The sequence below is a fragment of the Mustela putorius genome, unplaced genomic scaffold (assembly GCF_011764305.1).
Source record: "Mustela putorius furo isolate JIRA1106 unplaced genomic scaffold, ASM1176430v1.1 tig00000382_pilon_pilon_pilon, whole genome shotgun sequence".
NCBI classification, from domain to species: domain Eukaryota; kingdom Metazoa; phylum Chordata; class Mammalia; order Carnivora; family Mustelidae; genus Mustela; species Mustela putorius.
The window spans coordinates 3,075,645-3,103,221 of NW_025421367.1; the positions used below are offsets into that span (position 1 = coordinate 3,075,645).

General features: G+C 40.1%; 1 protein-coding gene across 3 annotated transcripts in view; it reads left to right on the forward strand.

Annotated features, from left to right (window-relative positions):
• The window catches only part of ABCG2 (ATP binding cassette subfamily G member 2 (Junior blood group)), a 159,723-nt gene that overhangs the window by 6,484 nt on the left and 125,662 nt on the right, over positions 1 to 27,577 (forward strand). Inside the window, exon 3 of one of the 3 annotated variants that reach the window (XM_045079385.1) lies at positions 21,100 to 21,142. The exons of the other annotated variants lie outside the window; for them this stretch is intronic. The gene's annotated coding sequence lies outside the window, so the exon portion shown is untranslated. The remainder of the gene's footprint in view (positions 1 to 21,099; positions 21,143 to 27,577) is intronic. 3 annotated transcript variants of the gene reach the window in all.

Genomic DNA, 27,577 nt, shown 5'->3' on the forward strand with positions numbered 1-27,577 from the left:
ATTAGAATGTAAGCTTTCTGAGGAGAGAGTCTTTGTCTAATTCAAAGCTATATCCTAACACTTATATCTTGGCACATAGTAGATGCTCAGTAAATATTTGTGGACTAAACTACAGTTGACCCTTGAACAACATGGGTTTGAACTGTGTGGGTCCACTAATACATGCGTTTTTCCAATAAATATATTGGAATTTTTTTTGATATTTGCAACAATTTGAAAAAACTCACAGATGAACTGCATAGCCTAGATCTATCAAGAAAACTGAGAAGTTAGGTATGTCATGAGTGCATAAAATATATGTAGATATTATTTTGTCACTTACTACCATAAAATATATAAAAATCTATTATAAAAATTTAAACTTTATCAAAAGGTATGTGCACGGGGATGCCTGAGTGACTTAGCTGGTAAAGCATCTGACTCTTGGTTTTGATCCAGGTGGTAGTCTCAGGGTCATGAGATTGAGCCCTGCATCCAGCCCCATACTCAGCATGGAATCTGTTTCAGGCTCCCTCTCCTCCTCTTATACCCCGTCCCCACCCCAACTCTCGCTCTCAAATAAATAGATCTTTTTTAAAAAAGTACCTACACAAATACAGACCATACGTGGTGCCATTTGTGGTCAAGACAGATGTAAACAAATGCAAAGATGCAGTATTAAATCAGACCTACATAAAATTAATTGTAATACATACTATATACTGCAAGAATTTTGTAGCCACCTCTCCTAGCTATGGCAGTGAGCTCAAGTGTTGTCAGTATCCACTTAAAATGCCGTGTTACAGTAATAATCTCCGTATGACCCATTTGTCTCTCCAGTATATCGTGTGTCACAGTAAAATGTGTTCTCTCACAGTTCTCACACATTTTTCATGATGCTTAGTGCAACACTGTAAACTTTGAATAACACCATGGGACCCGTAGTAAGTGCCATTAGTGATGCTCAAAGCGCTTGCAAGAAACAGAGGAAAGTCATGACATTATAAGACAAAGTTGAATTGCTTGATATGTACTGTAGATTGAGGTCTGCAGTGTGGTTGCCTGCCATTTCAAGATAAATGAATCCAGCATAAGGAGCATAAAAAAAAAAGAAAGAAAAAGAAAAAGGAAATTTGTGAAACTGTCACTGTAGCTACACCAATGGAGGTGAAAACTTTGCACTTCTTTGCAAAATACATTTTTATCTCATATTGAAAATGCAGCTCTTTTTTTTTAAAAAAGATTTTATTTATTTATTTGAGGTAGAGAGAGAGTGAGCATCAGCTGGGAGGGGCTAGGGTTCCGAGAGAGAAGGAGAAGCAGACTCCCCGCTGAGCACATAGTCTGAGGGACTCCATCCCAAGACCCTGGGATCATGACCTGAGCCAAAGGCAGACGCTCAACTGACTGAGCCACCCAGGTGCCCCTAAAATGCAGCTCTTATTTGGGTACAGGATTAGTGTAAGAAAGGCATATCAGTAGACTCTAATATGATTCTAGAAAAAGTGGGGTATCATTTTATGACAGTTTAAAGCAAAAGGAAAATGAAAGATCTAAAGCTGGAGAACTTAATAATAGCAAAGGATGGTTAGATAATTTTAGCAAGAACTTTAGATTAAAAAATATCAACAGGAGAAGCAGCTTCCACCAACCAAGAGGCAGCTAGAGAAGTTCTCAGACCCATTAAGAAAATCATTGAGGAGAAAGGGTATCAGCCTTAACAGGTTTTTAATGCAGACCAAAGTGACCTGTTCTGAAAAAAAAGTGTCACAAAGGACATTTATTAGTAAGGAAGAGAAGCAAGCCGCAGGATTTAAGTCCGGAAGGGAGAGGCTGACTCTGTGATTTGGGTCAATGCAGTTGGTTTATGATCACGACTGCCTTATGTATAAAGCTGCTAACCCCTGAGCTGTGAAGGGGAAAGATAAACACCAGTTGCCACTGTTTTGTTTGTCTAGCAAGAGAGCCTGGACAGGGAGAACCCATTTTCTGGATTGGTTCCATCAAAGCTTTGTTCCTGAAGTCAGAGGAGTACTATGCCAGGAAGGGACTGCCTTTTAACATTCTTTTGATTTTGGACAATGCCCCTGTTCACCCCGGACCCCAAGAATTCAACACCAAAGGTGCTGAAGTGGTCTGCTTGCCCTCAAATGTGTCTAATTCAACCTCTAGCTCATGGGGTCATAAGGACCTTTAAAGCTCCATACACACAGTGCTCTGAGGAAATGATTGTCAACATTATGAAAGAGAACTGGAATAGAGAGAACATCATGAAAATCTGGAAGGATCACACCATTGGAGGTGCTACTGCTATTATAGAAAAAGCCGCACAAGGGGTGCCTGGGTGGCTCAGTGGGTTAAAGCCTCTGCCTTCAGCTCAGGTTATGATCTCAGGGTCCTGGGATTGAGCCCCACATCAGGCTCTCTGCTCTGCAGGGAGCCTGTTTCCCTTCCTCTCTTTCTGCCTGCCTCTCTGCCTACTTGTGATCTCTGTCTGTCACATAAATTAATAAAATCTTTAAAAAAATATTTAAAAATATTTAAAAGAAAATAAAAAACCATAAAAGCCATTGAACAATGGCTTTGTAAAGGCTTTTGGTTTTTTTTTTTTTTGAGGCTTTGTAAAAGCCTCAAACAATGAATTTGTGCTGGAAAAACTGTTCCCAGATGTTGTGCATGACTTCAAAAGATTTACAACAGAGCTAATCAAGGAAATTATGAACAAGATTGTGAATATGGAAAAAAAAAAAAGTAGAGGGTGGTTGTGATGAAGGATTTCAAGATATGGACCTTGGAGAAATTTAAGAGCTGATGCCAGAGGAATTAACAGACGATGACCTGATGGAGATGAGGGTTTCCAAATCAGTGCCAGCCAGTGAAAAGATGATGAAGCCTTTCCAGAAAACATACTGACATTAGACAATTTGGCAGAAGGGTTCTGATTATTCAAGACATCTTTTGTTGTGTTTTCTTTTTTAAAGATTTTAATTATTTGTCAGAGAGGGGGGGGGAGGGAGGGAGAGCACAAGCAGGGGGAAGAGCAGGCAGAAGGAGAAACAGGCTCCCCGCTGAGCCACCCCCCCACCCCCCCCACCCCCGTCCCCAGCATTTGAGATGAAGGCAGACACTTAACTGACTGAGCCACCGAGGCATCCCTCAAGACTGCTTTTCAGTTCTTTTACAACATAGACACTGAAAGAAAAGCAAATGGTGGAAGGATTGGTACTGGTTAGAAACATATTTAGAGAAAGGAAAAAGTAAAAAAGTCAGACAGAATTACCTGTATTTCTGTAAAGTTACACCAAGTGTGCCTGCCTCTCCTGCCTTCCCTTCCACCTCCTCCACCTCTACTGCCTCTGTCACCTCTGAAACAGGAAGACCAAACCCTCCCCTTCTTCCTCCTCTGTCTACTCAACATGAAGATGACAAGGAAGATCTTTGTGATGGTTCACTTCTACTTAAGGAATAGTAGGGCGCCTGGGTTCTCAGTTGGTTAAGGGACTCCCTTTGGCTCAGGGCGTGATCCTAGAGTCCCAGGATTGAGTCCCTCATCAGGCTCCCTGCTCAGTGGGAAGCCTGCTTCTCCCTCTCCCACTCCCCCTGCCTGCTTGTGTTCCCTCTCTCGCTGTCTCTCTCTCTCTGTCAAATAATTAAGTAAAATCTTAAAAAAAAAAAAGAATAGTAAATAGTCATCATGCTGTACAGTTAATAAGCAACTGTTGTCTATGGGTGTGTGTCTTTGTGTGAAAATCTAATAACTGTACAAGAGCTGTATTGAGACACTTTGTGTCATTATCACCATCATTGCCTGAGTGTTCATCACATAGAACACTGTGTGCAAGAACTGTATGGAAGTGGATAACCTTTCAAAGACATAAGGTGAATGATATTTAATGTAAATTTAATATTGTGGTAGTTTTCTTTTTTTTAAGATTTTATTTATTTATTTGAGAGAGAAAGTGAACAAGAGAGAGAGAGAATACAAGCAGGGGGAGTGGCAGGCAGAGGGAGAAGCAGGCTTCCTGCTGAGCAGAGAGCCCAATGTGGGGCTCTATCCCAGGACACTGGGGTCATGACCTGAGCCAAAGGCAGATGTTCAATTGACTGAGCCACCCAGGTGCCCCTATCTTTTCATTTTTCAAGTCTAATTTTAGTGATACATGTAATATCTATAGTGTTTTGTTTCAGATAAGACAATATTGAAGTGCAGCCACTCTGGAGAACAGTATGGAGGTTCCTCAAAAAGTTAAAAATAGAGCTACCCTATGGCGCAGCAATTGCATTACTAGGTATTTACCTAAAGGATACAAAAATACTGATTTGAAGGGATACATGCACCCTGATGTTTATAGCAGAATAGCCAAATTATAGAAGGAACCCAAATATCCATCAACTGACGAATGGATAAAGAAGATGTGAGATATCTATCATCTATCTATCTATCTATCTATTACTCAGGCATAAAAAGAATTAAATCTTGCCATTTACACCAATGTGAATAGAGCTAGAGAGTATAATGCTCAGTGAAATGTCAGAGAAAGAGAAAATATGACTTCACTCGCATGTGGAATTTAAGAAACAAAACAACTGAGCAATCAGGAAAAAAGAGAGAGAGAGACAAACCACGAAACAGATTCTTAACTATAGAGAACAAAATGATGGTCACCAGAGGGGAGGAGGGCCTGGGTTAAATAAGTGATGGGGATTAAGGAGAGTGCTTGTTGTGATGAGCACTGGGTGCGGTATGGAAGTGATGAATCACTATACTGCTCACCTGAAACTAATATTACGCTGTATGCTACCTACCTGGAATTTAAATAAAAACTTGAAGTCAATATTGATGTAGGCAGTGAGAGAGGATCTTGTAATCAGACGATATAAACTTATAGTATCAATAACAGTAAGGTGCTATAAATGTATTATCTCTTCCTTCTGATTTTAAAAACATTTTCTTTAGTTCACTTTATTGTAAGAATACAGTATGTAATACATGTAAACATATAAAATATGTGTTACTCAGTTGTTTCTTGTAAGCTTCTGGTCAATAGTAGGGTATCAGCAGTTAAGTTTTTAGAGAGTCAAAAGTTGGATTTTCAACTGCACTGATAGTTGGTACCCCCAACTCTGGAGTTGTTCAAGGGTCAACTATAATAAAAACAGTTTAATGAGAAAAGAGAAAGGACTCCACCTGGAGGTTGTATTAGTAAGTGTATTCTGTGGGAGTTTTAAACGTACAATATTAAAGTCAAAGCCAAAGGGAAAATGTAACTTCAGTAGTATTAGTTGTGATGGTGGAGCAAGAAGACATGAAAAGAAGTGAATCAGACATATTTGTATAAAATATTTCCATATGAAGTCCCTCCTTTCCATGTAAACTCCTTTCTCAGCCTCCTAATTCCCAAGACTTGAGCAATTCCTCTGCTTCCTCTCCATGTATCACCCGTTCATTTACTTACTGTCTATGGCTGCTTTCATGCTATAGTGCCAGAATGGAGTGGTTGCTATAGCAACTGCATGGCCCACAATCCTAAAGTGTTTACTCCCAAGCCTTTTACAGGAAATGCTTGCCAACCAATACCTAATGTAAAGACAATAGGCTGGAGATACTTGCTAACTATTCTCCAAGAATTTTCATGACATTCATTCAGGTCAATTTAGAAATAATTGCTGAGCACCTACTATGTTTCAGGCACTGTCCTAGGCATCAAGGATAGAACAGTGAATGAAATAGAACCTGCTCTTGTAAAGCTCACCTTCCAGTGAGAGAAGACAGATAATAAACAATAACCAAATAATGTAGTATGTTAGGTGAGAAGGGCTAGAGAGAAAAGCATAGTAAGGGAAGGGGTAATTAGGAAGGCAAAGGGAGGTTTCACAATTTTGATTTTTTACTTATTGAATGATTGACTGCACGTGTGTGCCCACCTAAGCACTGAGGGAAGGACAAAGGGAGAGATCATCTTTTTTTTTTTTTTTAATTTATTTATTTGAGAGGAGAGTGAGAGAGAGAGCATGAGGTGGGGGAGTGGTGGGCAGAGGGAGGAGGAGAAGCAGACTCTCCACTGAGCAAGGGGCCCAATACTGGGCTTGATCCCAAGATGCTCAGATCATGACCTAAGCTGAAGACAGACTCATAACTGACAAGCCACCGGGCACCTCTGAATTTTCATTTTTAATGAATTTCTAAGTGAAGTGAATGGTCACTGGTCCAGGGAAACACCTTAAATAGTATTGCCTCAAAGAGATTTGCTTGGTGACTATACACTAGCTGAAAGGAAATACCCAGTGATTCTGGGAATTATTAAACACTGCTTCTGAAATGCCATTGACTCCCAGGAACACAAAACACCACCAAGTTCAAAAATTCAGCATAGCGGAGCACCTGGGTGGCTCAGTGGGTTAAGCCTCTGCCTTCAGCTCAGGTCATGATCTTAGGGTCCTGGGATCGAGCCCCTCATCAGGCTCTCTGCTCAGATGGGAGCCTGCTCCCCCTCTCTCTCTGCCTGCCTCTCTGCCTACTTGTGATTCTCTCTCTGTCTGTGTCAAATAGATAAATCACACCTTTAAAAAAATTCAGAGTAGCAGCTTATGGAGATGAGCAGATAGAAGAAGTCTTGGCCTAACTTAGTCTAACTTTGGGGCCCTGCATGGAGTAACAGCTATGATGGCAGGAAGCATCACATGGAATCCCCTGGAACTGCCCTCCCACTCCTGCTTCCTATGTACCAAGACATGAACCAAAAAGTAACAACACATACTCTGAGAGGATTGTGGAGATTAATGACAGCAACAGAGATGTAGGATACTGGGGTGGGGATTCCTCTAGCCTTTCTGTGTAACTCACCTGTTCAGCTGGTACAAAAGTCAGATGGATCATACAGGATGCATTAGATTATTATGATTTTTTTTTAAAGATTTTATTTATTTATTTGACAGAGACAGTGAGAGAGGAAACACAAGCACGGGGAGTGGGAGAGGGAGAAGCAGGCTTCCCACGGAGCAGGGAGCCAGATGAGGGCCTCCAACCCAGGACCCTGGGATCATGACCTGAGCTGAAGGCAGCCAACTGAGCCACTCAGATGCCCTAATATGATCTTTTTTCAAAAAGCTTTTATTTATTTATTTTAGAGAGAGATAGGAAGCATGAGCGGGGGAAGGGAAAAGGGAGAGGGGGAGAGAGAATCATAAACAGACTCCGTACCAAATGTGGAGCCCGACATGGGGCTCGATCCCAGCACCCTGAGATCATGACCTGAGCCTAAATCAAGAGTCAGTCACTTAACTGACTGAGCTACCCAGGTGCCCCAGATTATTATGATTCTAACTAGGTGGTGATTCCAATCTCAGCAGCCACTCAAGATGTTGTATCTTTAGTGGAGATGATCAGCACAACACCTGGTACCTAGTATGCAACTCTTGACTTATCAAATGTTTTCTTTTCCTTTCTAATCAATAAGGAAAATCAAACACAATTTGTATTTATTTAGATAGCAGTCACAACAGGATACATTTATGTTCATGTCCCAGGGCTTTGTCCTCTCTCTCTTTCCTCCCATCCTAATCTAGTTGAGAGGAACCTTGATTGTCTTGATATCCCAGAAGACATCGTGCCGATCCTATATATTAATGTCATTATGCCAGCTGGATCTGGTAAGCAGAAAGAAACAAGTATCAAAAATACCTCATTTACATACCTGATTTCAGCTCAGGTCATGATCCCAGGGCGGTGAAACTGACTGAGCCTGCTTTGGGCTCTGTGCTGAGCGTGGAGCCTGCTGAAGATTCTCTCCTTCCAAGGTGCTGGGTGGCTCAGTTGGTTAAGCATCTGCCTTTGGCTCAGGTCATGATCTTGGGCTCCTGGAATTGAGCCCCAAGCAGGGCTTAGCGGGGAGTCTACTTCTCCCTCTTCCTCTGTCCCTCCCCATGCTCATTCTCTCTCATGCGCTCTCTCTCAAACAAATAAACTCTTAAAAAGAAGAAAATTCAGAGACATTACCCCATGGGGTACCCAGTCCACTAAGTCAGAATCTCTGGGAGCGGACCTCAAGAATCCGTGTTGTAATAAGTTCTCAGCACATTTAAAAAGGTACCAGCTTAGATCAGTAGTTCTCAACAAAGAGTGATTTTGATCCTCAGGTTAGGGTTGACAAATAAAATATAGGGGATCCCAGTTAAATTTGAATTTCAGTAAGGAACAAATAATTTTTTTAGTATAAATATACCCCAATCAATAGTTTGAAGTTCAAATTTCATCTGTGTTTTTATTTCCTAAATCTGGTAATCCTACTCTCCAGAGGATATTTGGTAATGTTTAAGCAAACATTTTGATTGTCCCAACTGGAGAAAAGGTGATGTGTGTGTGCTACTGGCATCTTATAGGTAGAAACTAGGTTATGCTCTCGAACATTCGACAGTATACAGGACAGTACCCTCCCCGCTACCACACCAAAGAAATACCCAGGCCAAAATGTCAGTAGTACGGAGGTTGAGAAATGCTGGCTTGGAGGAGGATTTACGATATACCATGCCTATGGCTGTGTTGCAGGATCTTTTCTCAATCTCCCAGATTTTCCCTCTTGTTGGGGCTCTTAGTCTCTGAACTGACTTAGGTCTGGGTATTGGGTACAAAGCATCCTTTGGCAACTTCAGTTAGGTTCTGCAGACTTAGATTTTTTTTTCTTTTTTACTTTGTCCTTTTTAAAAAAAAAAAATATATATATATACATAAGATTTTATGTATCTATTTGAGAGAGAAAGAGAGCACAAGTAGGGGAGAGGGGCAGAGGGGGAAGAAGCAGGCTCCCTGACCCAGGATCACGACTCCTGCCAAAGGCAGAGGCTTATCCAACTGAGCCACCCAGGCCCCCCTAGGTTATTTTTTTTATATATACATATGTCAAGCAGCATATTATTATGCTGTTGGTTTATGATTTCTTGGAACCCCCAAATCTGTGCCCCAGTGGCACAAACCAGAGATGGTAAAAAAATGCCCCATCTGTGGTTTGTTATAGTCACTGCCCCCTATTCTCTCAAGCAGCCCAGTGCTCTGCGGAGCCTTTCCCATGCGGAATCCCTATATTTCCACTGAAATAAGGGCACATTTTCACCAGCGCCTCATCTGCCAGTATCTCCGAGCTGCAGAGCTCTTCAAGGATGCTGAGGCCTGCCTCACGCATGCATATCCCAATATCTTGGTGAAAGGGGTGTCCTTTAGACCTTCCCAGAGGGCTCTAGTCAGGAGGTGGCTGGGACAGTTGCACGTCATGGATCCATTCCTATTTTCCCAAAACGTGCATTCCTTTGCCTACAGGATGCTGAGAATATCTGGCATTTCAGTTTCATTAACTCAGTGTTATTGTGGAGTCCCAGCTTTCATTAGCCAACCTTTTCAAAACTGTTAGCACTCTCCCCATTACTCCAGCCAGCATGTTCTATTCAAACCCTGGAGGAGGGTGCCCATGTCAGTGACCTTGGCCTAACTGAGTATATTTTATCTCCATTGGCTTAACACTTTTAGAATCCATACCTTCAGCTGCTCCCTAGATTTCTGCTGATACATGTTGGCAAAATCATACAACTCTGTTGGGGAAAGAGGCTGCCTCCTCCTGGGGCAGGCTAGTGTGCTCTCTCAGAGGTATGGCTCCAGTTTCTACTGGTGCTTAACAAAACTCTAAAACCGAGAGGCCTAAAACAACAACAATTAAATGGATTTGAGAGGGAATGGGAGAGGGATCGCTGACGCAAGTATAGAGGACTCCTTTGAAGAGTTTTGTTGTATAAGAAGGCAGAGCTATATAGCAGTGGTCATAAGGTGTGAGATGAAGAGAGATGTTGAAATGAAAGAAATAAAAAATAACATGGCTGCATGCCATTGGAAATGATCCAGTAGTAAGAGATAAATATGGTAGAGACATATCGATATATCAGGATATGGTAGATAGATACACAGATACAGATAGATCCTATGTATAGATACTACCTATCTATATCTATATACTATATCCATATCTTATCCATATATGTTGATGTATAAGAGAATTTAAGGGATTTACTGCAAAATGGAGACACTGTCTTAAGCCTTAGACAGAAGCATAGACATTCATCTAGGCCAAAGTAAAAGGAGCAAAGGCAGAGTATGTTGGTAGGTGGGCAGCCATGGTAGAGAGAATCTAGAAGTCTCTTTTGCTTGCTTCAGTTTTCTCAGTAAAGTAAGAAATAAGGTTATCAGCTGAGGATGACTATGAGAGAAGGTACTGAGCAGGAAGAAGACATTGTGACATATCAAAATAGGGGAAAAGAAGAATGAATGGTCTAGGGAAGTAAAGTATGAATTGCTGGGCACTACTGAGCACGAAGATTCTTCTTCTTCTTTTCTTAAAGAAAGCTCCATTGAAAAAAAAGAAAAGAAACTTTCAAAAAAAAAAAAAGAAGAAGAAAGAAAGCTCCATGCCCAACGTGGAGCCCAGTGTTGGGCTTGAACCCATCACCCTGAGATCAAGACCTGAGCTGAAAGAATCAGCTGCTTAACCAACTGAGACACCCTGGCATCCCCCAGCGTTAAGATTCTTGATCATGAATTGAAAATCAGAAGAACCACTATTCTTCTCTGTTTTCCTCTATCCACATTTAGTGGTAGGCACAGAGTCGGGGAGATGTGGATTTAAGGGAGTTTGTAGTTTAGTCAAGCAAATGACAATGCAAAAGAAGAGCAAGGGAGTTTGAGGGTGTTTGCTAGGCTGTTACTATAATGAATAATTGGGTTTTCATCTGGTATGGAGACTAAAGTGAACAATGGGGGATGAGGCACAGTGAAATACTAGCAAAATTAATGGATTATATATTCTTATAGGGGTCAAAGATTTGTTGGGATCGGGTTCCTAGAAGAAGCTGGGCGGAAATACGAAATTTGGTGGTCAGAGAGCAAAATGGTACTAGTGTGACAGTGTCTCTGGTGACCTGGGAGTGCACAACTGGAACAGGGTGGAGAATAAGGGCATTGGAGGAGAGAAGGTCAAGGTAGTAAGAAGCCAGGGTGTCAGGAAAATCACTTGTATGTGTATTGATTTCACCAGGAAGCAAAACAGAAATAGTGTTCTAGAGAGTGATGGTGTACCAGGAACTAAAGTTACTCATTAATGGAGCAGGAGGGTCCTAGAGTTTAGAGTTAGCAGCAACCGTAAGAGGCAGGCAGTAATAAAGTCTGATGACATGAAATTCAAAGCTGCGATCTTAGTGGGGAAATTAGTAGATGATCCACTTTGAGATGTTCACATTTTGCGGTGGTTTCTCCTCCCAGAATAAGCAATATCAGAATGTAAAATTCCCCAATGTCACCTTAAGTAAAATGCATTTCCATAAAGACTTTTCATGCTTTAGGGAGACCTGGGTGGTGCTATCAGTTAAGCGTCTGCTTTGGGGTCTGATCATGATCCCGGGGTCCTGGGATCGAGTCCTGCATCGGGCTCTCTGCTCAGTGTGGAGTCTGCTTCTCCTTCTACTTGCTGCTCCCCTTGTTTGTACTTTCTCTCTGTCTCTCTGTCAAGCGCCTGTGATCTCTCTGACAACCCCTACCCCGCCCCCCAAAAAGATTCTTTCATGCTTTAAACACAAGAGGGCGTCAGAGTCTACCAAGGGATTATTTTTGCTTCTCTAAAGCTAGGACAACCATAGTTACTTTTGAGAGTGAAAGGGGACCAAAAAACTCAGTATATTGCAAATATCATATTCTTTTGAATCTAAAATTCATCACTTTAGGGGCGCCTGGGTGGCTCAGTCAGTTAAGCGGCTGCCTTCGGCTCAGGTCATGATCCCGGGGTTCTGGTATCGAGCCCTGCATGGGACTCTCTGCTCAGTGGAGAGCCTGCTTTTCCCTCTCCCTCTGCCTGCTGCTCTGCCTACTTGTGCTCTCTCTCCATCTTTCTAATAAATAAATAAAATCTTAAAAAATAAAATAAAATAAAATTCATCACTTTATTATTATTTTATATACCAACATTATAATCCCTGTTAATTAAACTGAATATAAGGTTTCCCATTTACATAAAGTTTTTATTTTCTACTTATTAAACTTTGATTAGAGGTTTTCATTGAGGGTTTATGTTTTAATCATATGTTGCTTTGTACATACCAAAAAAGAAAAAAATAATAAAATTAAATGGTTTGGTTATTCCTAAAACTTCTTCACCTAAAGAGATTAACTCTTCTGAATCACATTTGACTTAGTCATGGATGTCTTTGGTTCTTCACACAATAGTGACCTCTGTGCCTTCAAGAGTGTTGGGAATACAGCTACTTCAAAGAATCCATAAACTGAAAGCCACTGTTGCTGGGCTGGGCAGCTTTTGGCAATTATACAGAGCTGGCTTAGACTAAACCCCCAGGGACATTGCTAAATATATCACATCACCTCCTTCTGAGGTTTATATGATTGCTAGAGGGAAAGAGTGGTCCTCTACTGTTTCAGCAATTTTCATTCAAGTTACTGATGACCTTTCTATAAGTTTTGACCTACAAGTTTTTGACACTTTGAACATTCAGGCCCATACAGACCATGACAGCAACTATGCCACGACTGCCACCTGGCAAACAGGAATGAAAGATACCATTGATTAAAAATCTCACCGTGATTTTAGTGATGTTAAGATGGAAGAACAATGAACATCTTAGATGATTTTTATTAAAGTTCAATTTAAGCCTCCTCTTTCTATCTTCCCCAGGGAGCAAGAGAGTTTCCAAACTATTAAAAGTAAAAATAAATATTGTAATGAGCAAATGAAAACCAAGGTAGAAAAGGGAAGAATAAAAGAATACTAAACAAAAAAATGATGATGAGCTCTAAGCATAAATGTTACCGCTCCCTGTGAAGCTTCCACCCCCACCTCTGCTTACTAGGAGGGAGAGGAGAAGGAGCATGGGCTCTAAGTGCTGGGACTTCCTAGCTGTTAGTGCCAGAGAAATTTACCAAATGCCTTTGATCCTGTTTCCTTCCCTGTAGGCTAGGAGTAACAGTGTTCACCTTTCCTAGTGTTGGTGAGGGTTAACTGTGATTATGTCTCAACAAAGTTTTTTTTTCTTTTCCTTTGAGCTACTAAGCTTGTGTGTCATCCATGAGGCATATATTTCACCTACCCGCTTTGCTTGTGTACTTTTATCTCTTTGGCTTGTACTTCAAGTTTGCCCTGTTCATTGTACTGGTTCTCATACCTACTATTTGCCTATCATCCTTCAGTGTCTCAACCATGTTGAGACTGACTACCCAGCACCTCCCCTTCCCCCAACGACCTCCACCTCTGAGTTACAACATCGAGTTTGTTGGGATTGTCTGTCAGTATAGTTTCTGGTGGTAACTCTCAGTCTAGCAGTCTCTACAGTTTGATCAGCCTCCTGTCTGATGCTGTCTGCATCTTGTGTAAGTCCTGATGACTTGCTGGACAAAGCCCGGTGTCCTTGGGGATCTAGAAAGCAGAAGAAGAACCAGGAAACTAGAAATGGACAAGTGTCTCTGTACAGTAACTAAGTCAAAACTGGAATTCAGATTTAGTTTATACATATGAAGGGTGGGTATGGCAAGAGAGGTTGACATAGTATGTGGACATCAGCAGGACCTTCTAGGCTAAGTCTGAACCTTGGGGAAAGAAGACCTGTGAGTAAAAGCTGATGGTCTGTGTTCAAGAGTGACATGTAAAACTTGGGTGTGATACATTAAGAAATAGATATTATGTCTTTGTCCCTCGTTCCTGACACAGCTTCTAGAACGTTGCAATTTTCTGACTGATAAGGCTGATAGAAATATTTGTCTGTGTTTCATAACAAGCCCTTTTCATTCATGTCTGAGTTTATGCTACTAAGATGACTTGTGGCGGGCCTCAAGAGGATTCAAGATGGAGGCTGGCTGCCTGAGAAACTAACCAGGTGATTAGAGGGTTGGAACCTCTAGTCTTCACCCCCTAACCTCCAGGGAGGGGAGAGGGACTAGAAATTGAGCTCAGACACCAACAACCAATGGTTTAATCAATCATGCCTACATAACAGAACTGCTATAAAAACTGCTAAATGATGGGGTTTGGAAAGTTTCAGGTTGGTGAACACATCACAGTATTGAGAGGGCAGCATGCCCAGAGAGGACGGCATGCCCAGAGAGGGCGTGGAAGCTCTGTGCCACTTTTTCCATACCTTACCCTATGCATCTCTTCTATCTGGCTGTTCTTCCTGAGTTGGATCCTTCACAGCAAACTGGTAAATAAACTGTTGTCCTGAGTTCTGTGAGATGTTCTAACAAATTATCAAACCTGAGCAGAGGACTGTGGGAACCCCTGGTTTACAGCTGGTTGGAAAGAAGTACAAGGATGTGAAACCGGCCTCAGTAGTGAGGGCAGTTTTGTGGGACTGACCCTTAACCTGTGTCGTCTATGATAGTTCTTGGTAGTCGGTGTCGGAATTGAATTCAATCATAGGACACTCAGTTCACATCTGAAGAGTCAGAGAATTGGTTGGTGTGAGGAGAACAAGACCCTACATACTTGGTGTCAAGTGGGTTCTTTTTGTTTGTTTGTTTTTTGTTTGTTTGTTTTTGTTTTTATGTGTCAAATGTTTTGAGTAACAAGCAAAGTATGCTGTCTCTCTCCAGCTCTGTGGGTTCATGCAGTGTTATGGCACAGTAGGGGCTGAAGAAAATGAAGCCTTCTTCTGACACTTTCATTCAGATTTTGGAGCCTTGGAAGATAAGCACCGCTGTAGGGCATGTCCCTGTTTTTATGTAAGTCAGCTGCAGTAGTGAAGCTCTACTGTCAACTGCTTTGTGGATACTAGACATTGAGGGGGCCCAAGTAGAAAGGTGTTAGGAGATTTATATGAAAATGTGATCCCAGGGGCACCTGGGTGGCTCAGTCGGTTAAGCGTCTGCTTTCAGCTCAGGTCATGATCCTAGGGTCCTGGGATCCAGTCCCATGTCATCAGGGAGCCTGCTTCTTCCTCTGCCTGCCACTCTCCCTGCTTGTTTTCTCTCTCTCTCTCTCTGACAAATAAATAAATAAATAAATAAAACCTAAAAAAAAAAAAAAAGGAATGTGATCCCAGAAAGTACTTGGAAGCTGGAGGTCCTGCATCGTGGAAGAAAGGGTATAAATCAGCAATAGTCAAGTACTCCCCATGCATGTGTTCATTTTTACCCCAAAGCTGGTGCTTCTTGGGAGAAATTTCAAGTTATGCCAATAACCAAGAATACATGGTCCAAACAACAAAGCTGATAAGCTTGGCCTGTCAGAATTCTGAAATGGTTATTGAAGAGACAGTACATCGGTACATGGGCACATAGAAAGAAGGAGAACCAGGATAAAGATCACAAGAACCACTTGTACCAAACTAGTTATACTTCTTTTCAGAATAGTGGTTTTACCTTATTAAAGGAGTTTAATCTGGAGTATAGTTTCCATAGACTATCAAAGAGACAACCCCAAAACAGTGAGTGACATTAGAAATAAAATATAAAATTACAGGGGCATTTTCTCTTTCTTAATATAGTTGAAATTTATGTAAAATTCCTGAAAAAACAGGGTAGTCAGTCATCAAATGCAGTCATTCATTAATGGTTTCTTCCCTAGAGGGTGCCTTTGGAAAGGCTTGACTTTGAGAATTGTTAGTGAAAATAGATGCATTTCATTTCATCCTGGCAAATGCTTCAGGAAATTGCACCTGTTTGTTTGTTTGTTACCAAGCCATGGGCACATTAAGCTTAAATAAATATGACTTATTTACAAAAAGATGACAGTCGGCATTCCTCTACAGATTGACTCGAAGACCTAATACTTTACTTCTGTTTCCCACCTCTACCCTTTCCTGACCAACACAGATATTTTTTTTTCCTCTTCCCTCATTACAATTAAGAGTGAATTTAAGTTCTCCTCTCTGTGTAGCTCACAGTTACTCACCATTTAGTGTTGAGACCTTTTCATGGATGTCAAGGAAACCAGACCATAGAAGGCCCAGTCAATTATTTTCTCAGGCAATTTTGGGCCCACTGTAGCACACTAAAGAGGAGGGAAATATTGATCAAATCTACCCTGTCTTACCCTTACACATTGCTTTAAAAGGTGTGGTCCACATAGACTATCAGAATCAGATTCTGTATCAGAATCAGAATCACCTGGTGGTGTTTGTTTAAATCTAAATCTCTCTCTCTCTCTCTTTTTAAGTAATCTCTACATACAATGTGGGGCTCCAACTTACAACTCTGAGATCAAGAGTCACATGCTCTTCCGACTGAACCAGCCAGGCCTCCACCCACCCCACCTCTGTCGAAATCTAGATTTCTGACTTATTGTGTACTGAATCAGAATCTCATCTGAGGATGTATTTGTTTATGATTCTTAATTTTTGAAAGTACCCCAAGTGATTCTGATGTGCCCTGAGCCAACTGTTATGGTTTTATAATTAGGTGTATCAGTTTAAGTTTAGTTAGTATGCTTATAGTTATATTTAAGAATTTGCCAAAAGAGGCAAAGAGCACAGTCTAGGGATTTTGACCCAGAACTTTTTTTTTCTTCCAAGCTGTCTATATTAATTGCTAGGATCATAGAAATAGGTCTATAATGCTCTGTTTTAATGTACAAATATTTTTGTTTGTTTAAACTTGTAATTAAAATATTGTAGCTTGCTAGTGAAATTACAAGTTTGAAGGAAGAACAAAATGAATAGTGAATACATTGTTAATTTATGTATTTAATGCATTTAATTATGTATTTAATAATTATATATTTAATAATGAAACTTAATTAATTAATTAATTAAAATGTCCACATATTACTAGAATTAGTCCCTAGATCTAGATTATCCAGTCACTGGACATAAATCAATTAATTTTTGAGTATGCCTAAGATAACAACTTTAATTTTAGAATATATAATATTGAGAATTCATCCTGATAAGAATTAGATAACCAGACTCTGTATTGAGACCACCAAAAGCAATAAAATTATCTTCCCTTTAAAAGAACAAAACAAAACAAAACGGGTGCCTGGGTGGCTCAGTAGATTAAACATTTACCTTCGGCTCAGTTCATGATCTTGGGGTCCTGGGATGGAGCTGTGCATTAGGCTCTCCGCTCAGCAGGGAGCAGCTTCTCCCTCTCCCTCTGCCTGCTGGTCTGCCTACTTGTGCTCTCTCTGTCAAATAAATAAGTATAAGCTTAAAAAAAAAAAAAGACCTAGTCAACAGTTTGAAAAGACTAGATGTTAAAGAACCTGAATCAGTAATTACTAACCTTCTAAAACACTGAGTACATGGTCCAGGTGGGTTTACTGGGGAATTACACCAAACATTTAAAAAAGATTATACCACCTATCTACCATATCTTGTAGATAGAAGCCAAGGGAATACTTCCTAGTTCATTCTAGAAGGCCAGCATTATCCTAATACTAAGACCAGACAAAGACATTAGAAGAAAAGAAAACTATAGACCCATATCTTTCATGATATAAATGTAAAAATTATCAACAAAATATTAGTAAATTAAATCCAACAATGTGTAAAAAGAATTACACATCACTTGGAGTTATGCACCAGGAATTATACCCAATTGGGATTTATCCCCGATATGCAGGGTTGGTTCAACATTTGAAATGTAATCCATCACATCAACAGGGCTAAAGAAGAAAAAAAAAATCACATAATCATATCAGCAGAGGCACAAAAAAACATTTGACAAAATCCAACACTCATTCATCATCACAAACTCTCAGTAAACTAGGAATAGAGGAGAATTCTCTGAGTTTGATAAAAACATCTACAAAGAGCCTACAGCTTACATCATACTTAATTGTGAGAAACTAGAAGCTTACCCAATAAGATCAGGAACTAGGCAAGAATGTCCCTTCTCACCACTCTTTTTCAACATTATACTGGAAATCTTAGTGATGGATGCAGTAAGACAAGAAAAAGAACAGGGGCACCTGGGTGGCTCAGTCAGTTAAATGCCCACTTTTGGCTCAGGTCATGAACCCAGGGTCCTGGGATCAAGTGCCACATCGGGCTCCCTGTTTGGCGGGAAGCCTGCTTCTCCCTCTCCCACTCCCTCTGCTTGTGTTTCCCCTCTCACTGTATCTCTCTGTGTCAAATAAATCAATAAAATCTTTTTAAAAAAGAACAAAAGTTAGGCCAATTGGAAAGGAAGAAATAAAACCATCTTTGTTTGCAAATGACATGATTGTCTATGTAATAAATCAAAAGAATCAACAACAAAAACCCCTAGGGGTAGTAAGTGATATAGCAAGTTTGCAGTTAATCTACAAAAGTCAACTACTTTCCTATGTACCAGCAACAACCAAGTGGAATTTGGAATTAAAAACAAAATACAATTTACATTAGCATCTCCAAAATAAAATACTTAGTTATAAGTCTAACAAAATATGAACAAAATCTGCAATGAGGAAAGCTGTAATAGTCTAATGAATGAACTGTAAGAATAACTAAATAAAAGGAGAAATACTTCATGTTCATTGATGGAAAGACCAGTCATTATCAAGTTGCCAGTTCTTCCCAACTTGAACTGTAGATTCAATGCAATTGCAATAAAAATCTAAGCAAGTTATTTTATGGTTACCTACAAACTGGTTCTCAAGTTTGTACAGAAGTGAAAAACCCAGAATAGCCAACATGGCACTGAAGAAAAAGAAAAAGTAAAAGGATTGATACTACCTGACTTCAAGATTTACTATCAAGCTACGATAATCAGGACAGTGTGGTATTATCAATGAAAGAATAGAAAAATAGATTATGGAACAGAATAGAGAGCCCAGAAGGAGAACCATGTAAACATAGTCAGTTTATCTTTGACAAAACACACACACACACATACAAACAAGGGCAATACAATGGAGCAAATAGTCTACAGACTATTGAAGATAGTCTTCAATAAATGGTGCTAACAAATGGACCTTCCCATAAAAAAATTAATCTAGATAAAGACTTTATACCCTTCACAGAAATTAACTCAAAATGGATCATAGACCTAAATGAAAAACAAAAAACTCCTGAAAGATAACATAGGAGAAAAGATAGAGGACACTGGATGTGGCAATAACTTCTTAGATATAACACCAAAGGCATGATTCATGAATAAAAGTCATTAATAAGATGGACTTGATCAAAATTAAAAATATGTGGCCTGCAAAAAACAATACTGGGCAGAGTAGAGGGTGCTTGGGTGGTTCAGTTGGTTAAGTGTCTGACTCATGATCTCAGCTCAGGTCTTGATCTCAGGATCGTTATTGCAAGCTCCACATTGGCCTCCATGCTGGGGGTGGAGCCTACTAAAAAAACCTCCAAAACCCAAAATCAGTTTCAAGAGAATGAGGAGACAGACCACAGACTGGGAGGAAATATTTGCAGAAGATACCTAATAAAGGGCTGTTATCTAAAATACACAAAAACCAGGGGCGCCTGGGTGGCGCAGTGGGTTAAGCCGCTGCCTTCAGCTCAGGTCATGATCTCAGGGTCCCGGGATCGAATCCCGCATCGGGCTCTCTGCTCAGCAGGGAGCCTGCTTCTCTCTCTCTCTCTCTCTCTCTCTCTGCCTGCCTCTCTGCCTCCTTGAGATCTCTCTCTGTCAAATAAATTAATTAATTAATTTAAAAAAATAAAAAAAAATAAATAAAATACACAAAAACCATTTAAAACTCAACACTAAGGGGCGCCTGGGTGGCTCAGTGGGTTAAAGCCTCTGCCTTCGGCTCAGGTCGTGATCTCAGAGTCTTGGGATCGAGCCCCGCATTGGGTTCTCTGCACAGCAGGGAGCCTGCTTCCCTTTCTCTGCCTGCTGCTCTGCCTACTTGTGATCTCCTCTCTCTGCATCAAATAAATAAATAAAATCTAAAAACAAAACAAAACAACAAAAAACAAAACCTCAACACTAAGAAAACAAAAGATCTGATTTAAAAACACACAAAAGACCTGAACAGACACCTCACTAAAAAAGCTATACTGATGGCAAATAAATGTATGAAAAGGTGCTTCACACCATATCTCATTATGGAATTACAAATTAAAACAGCAAAAAGGGGTGCCTGGGTGGCACAGTCAGTTAAGTGTCTGCTTTTGGCTTAGGTCACAATCTCAGGGTTCTGGGATTGAGCCCCACATCAGGCTCCCTACTCAATGGGGAGCCTGCTTCCCCCTCTCCCTCTGCCTGCCACACCCCCAATTTGTACTCTCTCTCTATATATATCAAATAAATAAATAAAATCTTTTAAAGATAACAATGACCACAAAAAGACTTTACTACACACCTATTAAAAAGACCAAAATCCAAAACACTGACAACACCAAATGCTGACCAGGATATGAGAAATAGGAACTCTCATTCATTTATGGGAATGCAATTGGAACAGCCATTTTGGAAAACAGTTGAGCACTTCCTTACATACTCTAAACATACTTCCTAAACATACTCTTACCATAGAATCTACCAGTTGTGTTTTCTAATATTTACCCCAAAGGAGTTGGAAACCTGTTCTCACAAAAACTGAACGTGGAAGTTTATAAGAGCTTATTCATGGTTATTAAAACGTGAAAGCAACCGGGATGCCCGTCAGTAGGTGAATGGATAAACTGTGGTACATCTAGACAATGGCATATTATTCAGTGCTAAAAAGAAATGATCTATCAAGGTATGAAAAGACACTGAGGAAACTTTATGTTTTAATTACTAAGTAAAGAAGGTAATCTGGAAAGGCTACGTACCGTGTGATTCCAGTAGTTAAAGGCAAAACTATGCAGGTAGTAGAAAGATCAGTCATGGCAGTAGGATTTTTAGGGCAGAAAATCTATTCTGTATGATATTACAGTGGTGGATACATGTTATTATATACATTTGTCAAAATCTATAGAATGAAAAATAATTTTTAAAAAGTAGAATAGACCAAGGACCAAAAAAAAAAAAAAAAAAAAGTAATATGTATAGCACCAAGAGTGAACCTAATTTAAATGATCAACTTTGGGGTGATTATGATGTGTCAATGTAGGTTCATCAATTGATCAACAAATGCACCACTCTGGTGGGTTATGTTAATAGTGGAGGAGAGTGTATTTGTGAAGGGAGTAGAGAATATATGGGTAATCTCTTTACAGGCATACCTTGGAGATATTGAGAGACCCTGACCATCACAATAAGGTAAAGATCATAATAAAGCAATTTAAATGATTTTTTTTGCTTTCCAGTGCGTATAAAAGTTATGTTCATATTACACTGTAGTCTATTAAGTGTGCAGTAGGATTATGTCTTAAAAAAGCACAACAAAGGGCTGCCTGGGTGGCTCAGTGGGTTAAAGCCTCTGCCTTTGGCTCAGGTCATGATCCCAGGGTCCTGGAATCAAGTCCCGCATCAGACTCTCTGCTCAGCCGGGAGCCTGCTTCCTCCTCTCTCTTTGTCTGCCTCTCTGCCTACTTGTGATCTCTCTCTGTCAAATAAATAAATAAAATCTTTAAAAAAAAAAAAGTTTAGGGCGCCTGGGTGGCTCAGTGGGTTAAGCCGCTGCCTTCGGCTCGGGTCATGATCTCAGAGTCCTGGGATCGAGTCCCGCATCGGGCTCTCTGCTCAGCGGAGAGCCTGCTTCCCTCTCTCTCTCTCTCTGGCTGCCTCTCCGTCTACTTGTGATTTCTCTCTGTCAAATTAATAAATAAAAATCTTTAAAAAAAAAAAGTTTAAAAAAACAACCCAAAACACAACAAAGTACATATCTTACTTATTATTACCTTTTTGTTGTTGTTGTTGCAAAAAAGTAGTTTTATTAAAGCCCAGGGACTGAATCCGTAGGCTGAAGGATCTACCCAGTACATACCTTAATTTTAAAAAATACGTTATTGCTGACACACCTGGATGGTGCAGTTGGTTGAGCATCTGACTTGGTTTCAGCTCAGGTCATGATCTCAGGGTCATGAGATTGAGTCTCGCATCAGGCCTCATATTCAGCACAGAATCTGCTTGGAACTCTTTCTCCTCTTCCCCTGCCCCTCCCCCCCACCCATGCTCTCTCTCTCTCTCTCTCTCTAAAATAAATAAATCTTTGGAAAAAAATACTTTATTGCTAAAAAAATGCTAATCATCATTTGCGCTTTCAGCAAGTCCTTTTTGCTGGTGGAGGGTCTTGCCTCAGTGTTGATGGCTGTTGACTCATCAAGGCGATAGTTGCTGAAGGTTGGGGTAGTCATGGCAAATTCTTAAAATAAGACAACAGTCAAGTTTGCTGCATCAGTTGGACTCATCCCTTCATATGACATTTCTCTGTGGCATGCAATGCTGTTTGAATAACATTTTACCCCTAACAGAACTTCTTTCAAAATTGAAGTTAATGTTCTCAAACCCTGCTGTTGTTTTAGCAAACAAATTTATGTAATATTCCAAATCCTTTGTTGTCATTTCTTTTTTTTTTTTTTTTTTAAGATTTTATTCATTTGACAGAGAGATCACAAGTAGGCAGAGAGGCAGGCAGAGAGAGAGAGAGGGAAGCAGGCTCCCTGCCAAGCAGATAACTGGATGCAGGGCTCTATCCCAGGACCCTGAGATCATGACCTGAGCTGAAGGCAGAGGCTTAATGCACTGAGCCACCCAGGTGCCCCCTTTGTTGTCATTTCAACAATCTTCACAACATCTTGAGTAGATTCCATCTCAAGAAAACATCTTTGTGGCGCCTGGGTGGCTCAGTGGGTTAAAGCCTCTGCCTTTGGCTCAGGTCATGATCTCAGGATCCTGGGATGGAGCCCCTCATCGGGTTCTCTGCTCAGCAGGGAGCCTGCTTCCCCTGCCCCCTCCTGCCTCTCTGCCTACTTGTGATCTCTGTCAAATAAATAAATAAAATCTAAAAAAAAAAAAAAAAAAAAACCAAACCAAACCACATCCTTTTTGCTATCCATAAGAAGCAACTCTTCCATCTATTCAAATTTTATCATGAGATTGTAGCAATTCAGACACATCTTCAGGCTCCATTTCTGATTCTAGTTCTCTTGCATTTTCCATCACATCTGCAGTTAACTCCCCTCCCTCAAGTCTTGAACTTTTCAAAGTCATCCATGAGGATTAGAATCAACTTCTTTTAAACTCCTGTTAATGTTGGGATTTTGACCTCATCCCATGAATCACAAATGTTTTTTGTTTGTTTGATTGGTTTGTGGTTTTTAAAAATATTTTATTTATTTATTTGACAGAGATCGAAAGTAGGCAAGCAGAGAGAGGGAGGGGGAGGGAAGCAGGCTCCCTGCCGAGCAGAGAGCCCAATGTGGGGCTGGATCCCAGGACCCTGGGATCATGACCTGAGCCAAAGACAGAGGCTTTAACCCACTGAACCACCCAGGTGCCCCGAATCACAAATGTTTTTAATGGCATCTAGAATGGTGAAACCTTTCTAGAAGGTTTGTAATTGACTTTGCCCAGATCCACAGCAGAATGACTATCTATATGGCAGCTATAGCCTTATGAAAAGTATTTCTTAAATAATAAGACTTGAAAATTGAAATTACTCTTTGTCCAGGGGCTGCTGAAGGGATGTTATGTTTGTAGGCATAAAAACAACATCAATCTTATTGTGTATCTCCATCAGAGCTCTCAGCTGACTGGGTACTTTATCAGTCATGGTTTGGAAGGAATCTTTTTTTTCTGAGTAGTAGTTCTCCACAGTGGACTTAAAATATTCAGTAAACCATATCATGAACAGATATGCTGTCATCCAGTTTTTGCTGTTTGATTTTAGAACATAGGCAGGTAGATTTAGCATAATTCTTAAAAACCTTAGTATTTTTTGTGAGCATTGGTTTCTATTTAAAGTTATCAGTTAATAAGAGAATCAGCCTGCCTTTGAAGCTTTGAAGCCAGGCATTGACTTCTCGTTAGCTATGAAGATCCTAGATGGCATCTTCTTCCAGTAGAAAACAGTTTCGTCTACTTGGAAAATTTGCGGTTTAGTGTAGCCACCTTTATTAATTATCTTAGCTACGTCTTCTGTAGTTTCTATTCATCTTGTCCTTTTATGTTATAGAGATGACTTCTTTCCTTGAATCTCATGACTCAATCTCTGATACTTCAACTCTTCTTCTGTAGCTTCCTCAACACTTTCAGCCTTCACAGAATTGAAAAGAGTTAGGGTCTTGCTCAGGATTAGATTTTGGCTTAAGTGGATACTGTGGCTGGTTTGACCTGTCCAGACTACTCATACATTCCCCATATCAGCAATAAGGATCTTCCACTTTCTTATCATTTATGTGTTCGCTGGAGTAGCACTTTTTGTTTCCTTCAAGAGGTTTTCCTTTGCATTTACAATTTGGCTAATTGTTTGGCACAAGATGCCTAGTCTCAGCCTATCTTGGCTTTTGACATCCTTCCTCACTGAGCTTCATAATTTTTAGCTTGATTTAAAATGAGAGATGCATGACTCTTTCTTTCCCTTGAACGCATGGAGGCCATTGTAGAGTTATCAGTTGGCCCAGTTTCAGTATTGTTGTGTCTTCGAACAGAGAGGCCCAAAGAGAGGGGGAGAGACAGAGGAACAGCATCGGTGGAGCAGTCAGAATACCACATTGATTAAGTTTATGGTTTCATATGGGCATGATTGGTGGTGCCCCAAAACAATTGCAATAGTTTTATCAAAAATCATTGATCACAAATCAATAGAACAAATATAATGATGATGAAAAAGTTTGAAATATTATAAGAATTACCTAAATGTGACTCAGAAGCACAAAGTAAGCAAATGCTTTTGGGAAAATATTGCTGATAGACTTGCTTGACCTAGGGTTGCCACAAACCTCCCCAATTTGTAAAAATGTAGTTACCTGCAAAGCACAATAAAATGAACCTGTAACTTCCACTCAATTTTCTTGTAAACCTGGAACTGCTCTAAAAAATAAAAAACTCGGGACGCCTGGGTGGCTCAGTTGGTTAAGCAGCTGCCTTCGGCTCAGGTCATGATCCCAGGGTCCTGGGATCGAGTCCCGCATCAGGATCCTTGCTTGGCAGGGAGCCTGCTTCTCCCTCTGCCTCTGCCTGCCTCTCTGTCACCTGTGCTCACTTGCTCTCTCTCCCTCTGTCTCTGACAAATAAATAAATAAAATCTTAAAAAAAAAAAAATAAAAATAAAAAAAAATAAAAAACTCTACTTTAAAAAATACAAAATAAGGAAAAAATTACTTTGAAAATTGTGGCCACATAGATAAAACTATAAACAAATATCCATGTTCAATCTGATATCCTTTTTGTATCAGAAAAAGTATGGTCCTAAAAGCAAGAATATGAAAGAATAAAGAATTTATTAAATTTTAAAAGCTTTAAAAATAGAACCAAAATGACAATTATATTAAGGTTACCTCCCACGATTAAAAAACAAAGCAAAACAAACAAACAAAAACGGCAGCATTCTATCAAGGCTAGAAAAAATTGCAGACTTTGGTCGGCAAGCGTAAGAATTAGCTAATACAGGGCGCCTGGGTGGCTCAGTGGGTTAAGCCGCTGCCTTCGGCTCAGGTCATGATCTCAGGGTCCTGGGATCGAGTTCCGCATCGGGCTCTCTGCTCAGCAGGGAGCCTGCTTCCCCCTCTCTCTCTCTGCCTGCTTCTCTATCTACTTGTGATTTCTCTTTGTCAAATAAATAAATAAAATCTTTAAAAAAAAAAAAGAATTAGCTAATACATGAGGTAAATGCATGGATATCACAGTAACTCTCTTGAAGGTACCAAATCAATTACAGATTAGGGCCAGGGCAAGAAATCAATCTACAGAAATCTCTGGTTTCCAAATTAGGTTAGATCAACTAGTTGCTAGGGTATCTGCCAACAGTGCTCAGGGGTTACATACAGTTTTCTTAGTGTTAAAGCTTGAATGTGAATTCTTCCACTTGAAAAGAATTTGGGATTAAAGAATGTTCACCACCTCTTTTGTTATTTTATTATTTAATATAATTTGGCCTATTAAAGTATGAGACTAATTTTGTCAATCTAATTTTAAATGTGTAATTAAATAAGTGATTTAAGCTTTTGATTTAAAGTTGAAACTTTACTCAGTTTTTAGAAAGTGATAGAACACTGAAAAAACTAAGGTTAACTGTATTATGACCTTTATGCAAACAGTCTATTATGCTCTGTGGTTTCAGGTGTGCAATAACTTGCCCAAGGGTTTAATCCCAAGAATGTGGGATTAAAATGTGTTTTTTTTTATATAGTTCCTTACCTAATAAATATGTAATATAAATTTAAGCAAACTTCTATTTCATATATTTATAAACTCCAAAGTAAAAAAATGAACATTTTGTGGAGTTTGTATTTTGCATATTCAAGGTGAGAATGAAGTTTCAAATAAAACTGTAATATTAAAAAAGAAAAAAGATTTTAGTTAAAAAGTAGGAGCCTAGGATCCAGCCCTGATTATACCACTTGGTAGTACACCAATGGTGATATTAAAATGTGATTTCTTGGGACGCCTGGGTGGCTCAGTTGGTTGGACGTCTGCCTTCGGCTCAGATCATGATCCTGGAGTCCCGGGATCGAGTCCCACATCGGACTCCCAGCTCCATGGGGAGTCTGCTTCTCTCTCTGACCCTCTCCTCATTCATGCTCTCTCTCACTGTCTCTCTCTCAAGTAAATAAATAAAATCTTTTAAAAAAAAAATGTGATTTCTTTTTTTTTTTTTAAGATTTTATTTATTTATTTGACAGAGAGAGATCATAAGTAGGCAGAGAGGCAGGCAGAGAGAGAGAGAGGGAAGCAGGCTCCCTGCCGAGCAGAGAGCCCGATGCGGGACTCGATCCCAGGACCCTGAGATCACAACCTGAGCCGAAGGCAGCGGCTTAACCCACTGAGCCACCCAGGCGCCCTAAAATGTGATTTCTATAAAAGTATCAGTAGGTAGGAAGTCCAGTTGAATTCACGCAGCAGCTAGTAACTCTATACTGTTAAAGACCCAGGAAAAACTAATATTTATCAGCCCGTTAGTATTATTTAATGTACTTGGCAGATTTCTCCATTGGATGCAGAGTGTGATAGGGGTCTTTAAAAGAATAGTCATACCGGGGCACCTGGGTGGCTCAGTGGGTTAAAGCTTCTGTCTTCGGGTCAGCTCATGGTCCCGGGGTCCTGGGATCAAGCCCCGAATCGGGCTCTCTGCTCAGCAGGGAGCCTGCTTCCTCCCCTCTCTCTCTGCCTGCCTCCCTGCCTACTTGTGATCTCTGTCTGTCAAGTAAATGAGTGAAATCTTTAAGAAAAAAAGAATAGTCCTACCTTAAAGCTACTTGTTATGCATTTAAAAACAACACTACACTATAAAGAGAAAAGAATGAATTTCTCCCCATACCTAGCATAGTATCTGGCATTTAGTAAACCTAGTATGTATTTGTTGAATGAATGGAAGAACTATTGATTTAGCTGAGGGATTAAGATGTAAACATCTCAAAGATGATACTATGAGATGGTGGTTCTGGAAGCGTGTAAGAAGGAATAAGTGATAAATTGCCAATGAATGAAAGTGAGAATAAGTGTTAAGAGCTCAAAGTTCGGAGAGACCACTGGGGGCTGGAGTGGTCAAGGAAGGCTTCATAGAGTAGGTTAGTCTTAGAACATGTGATTTGA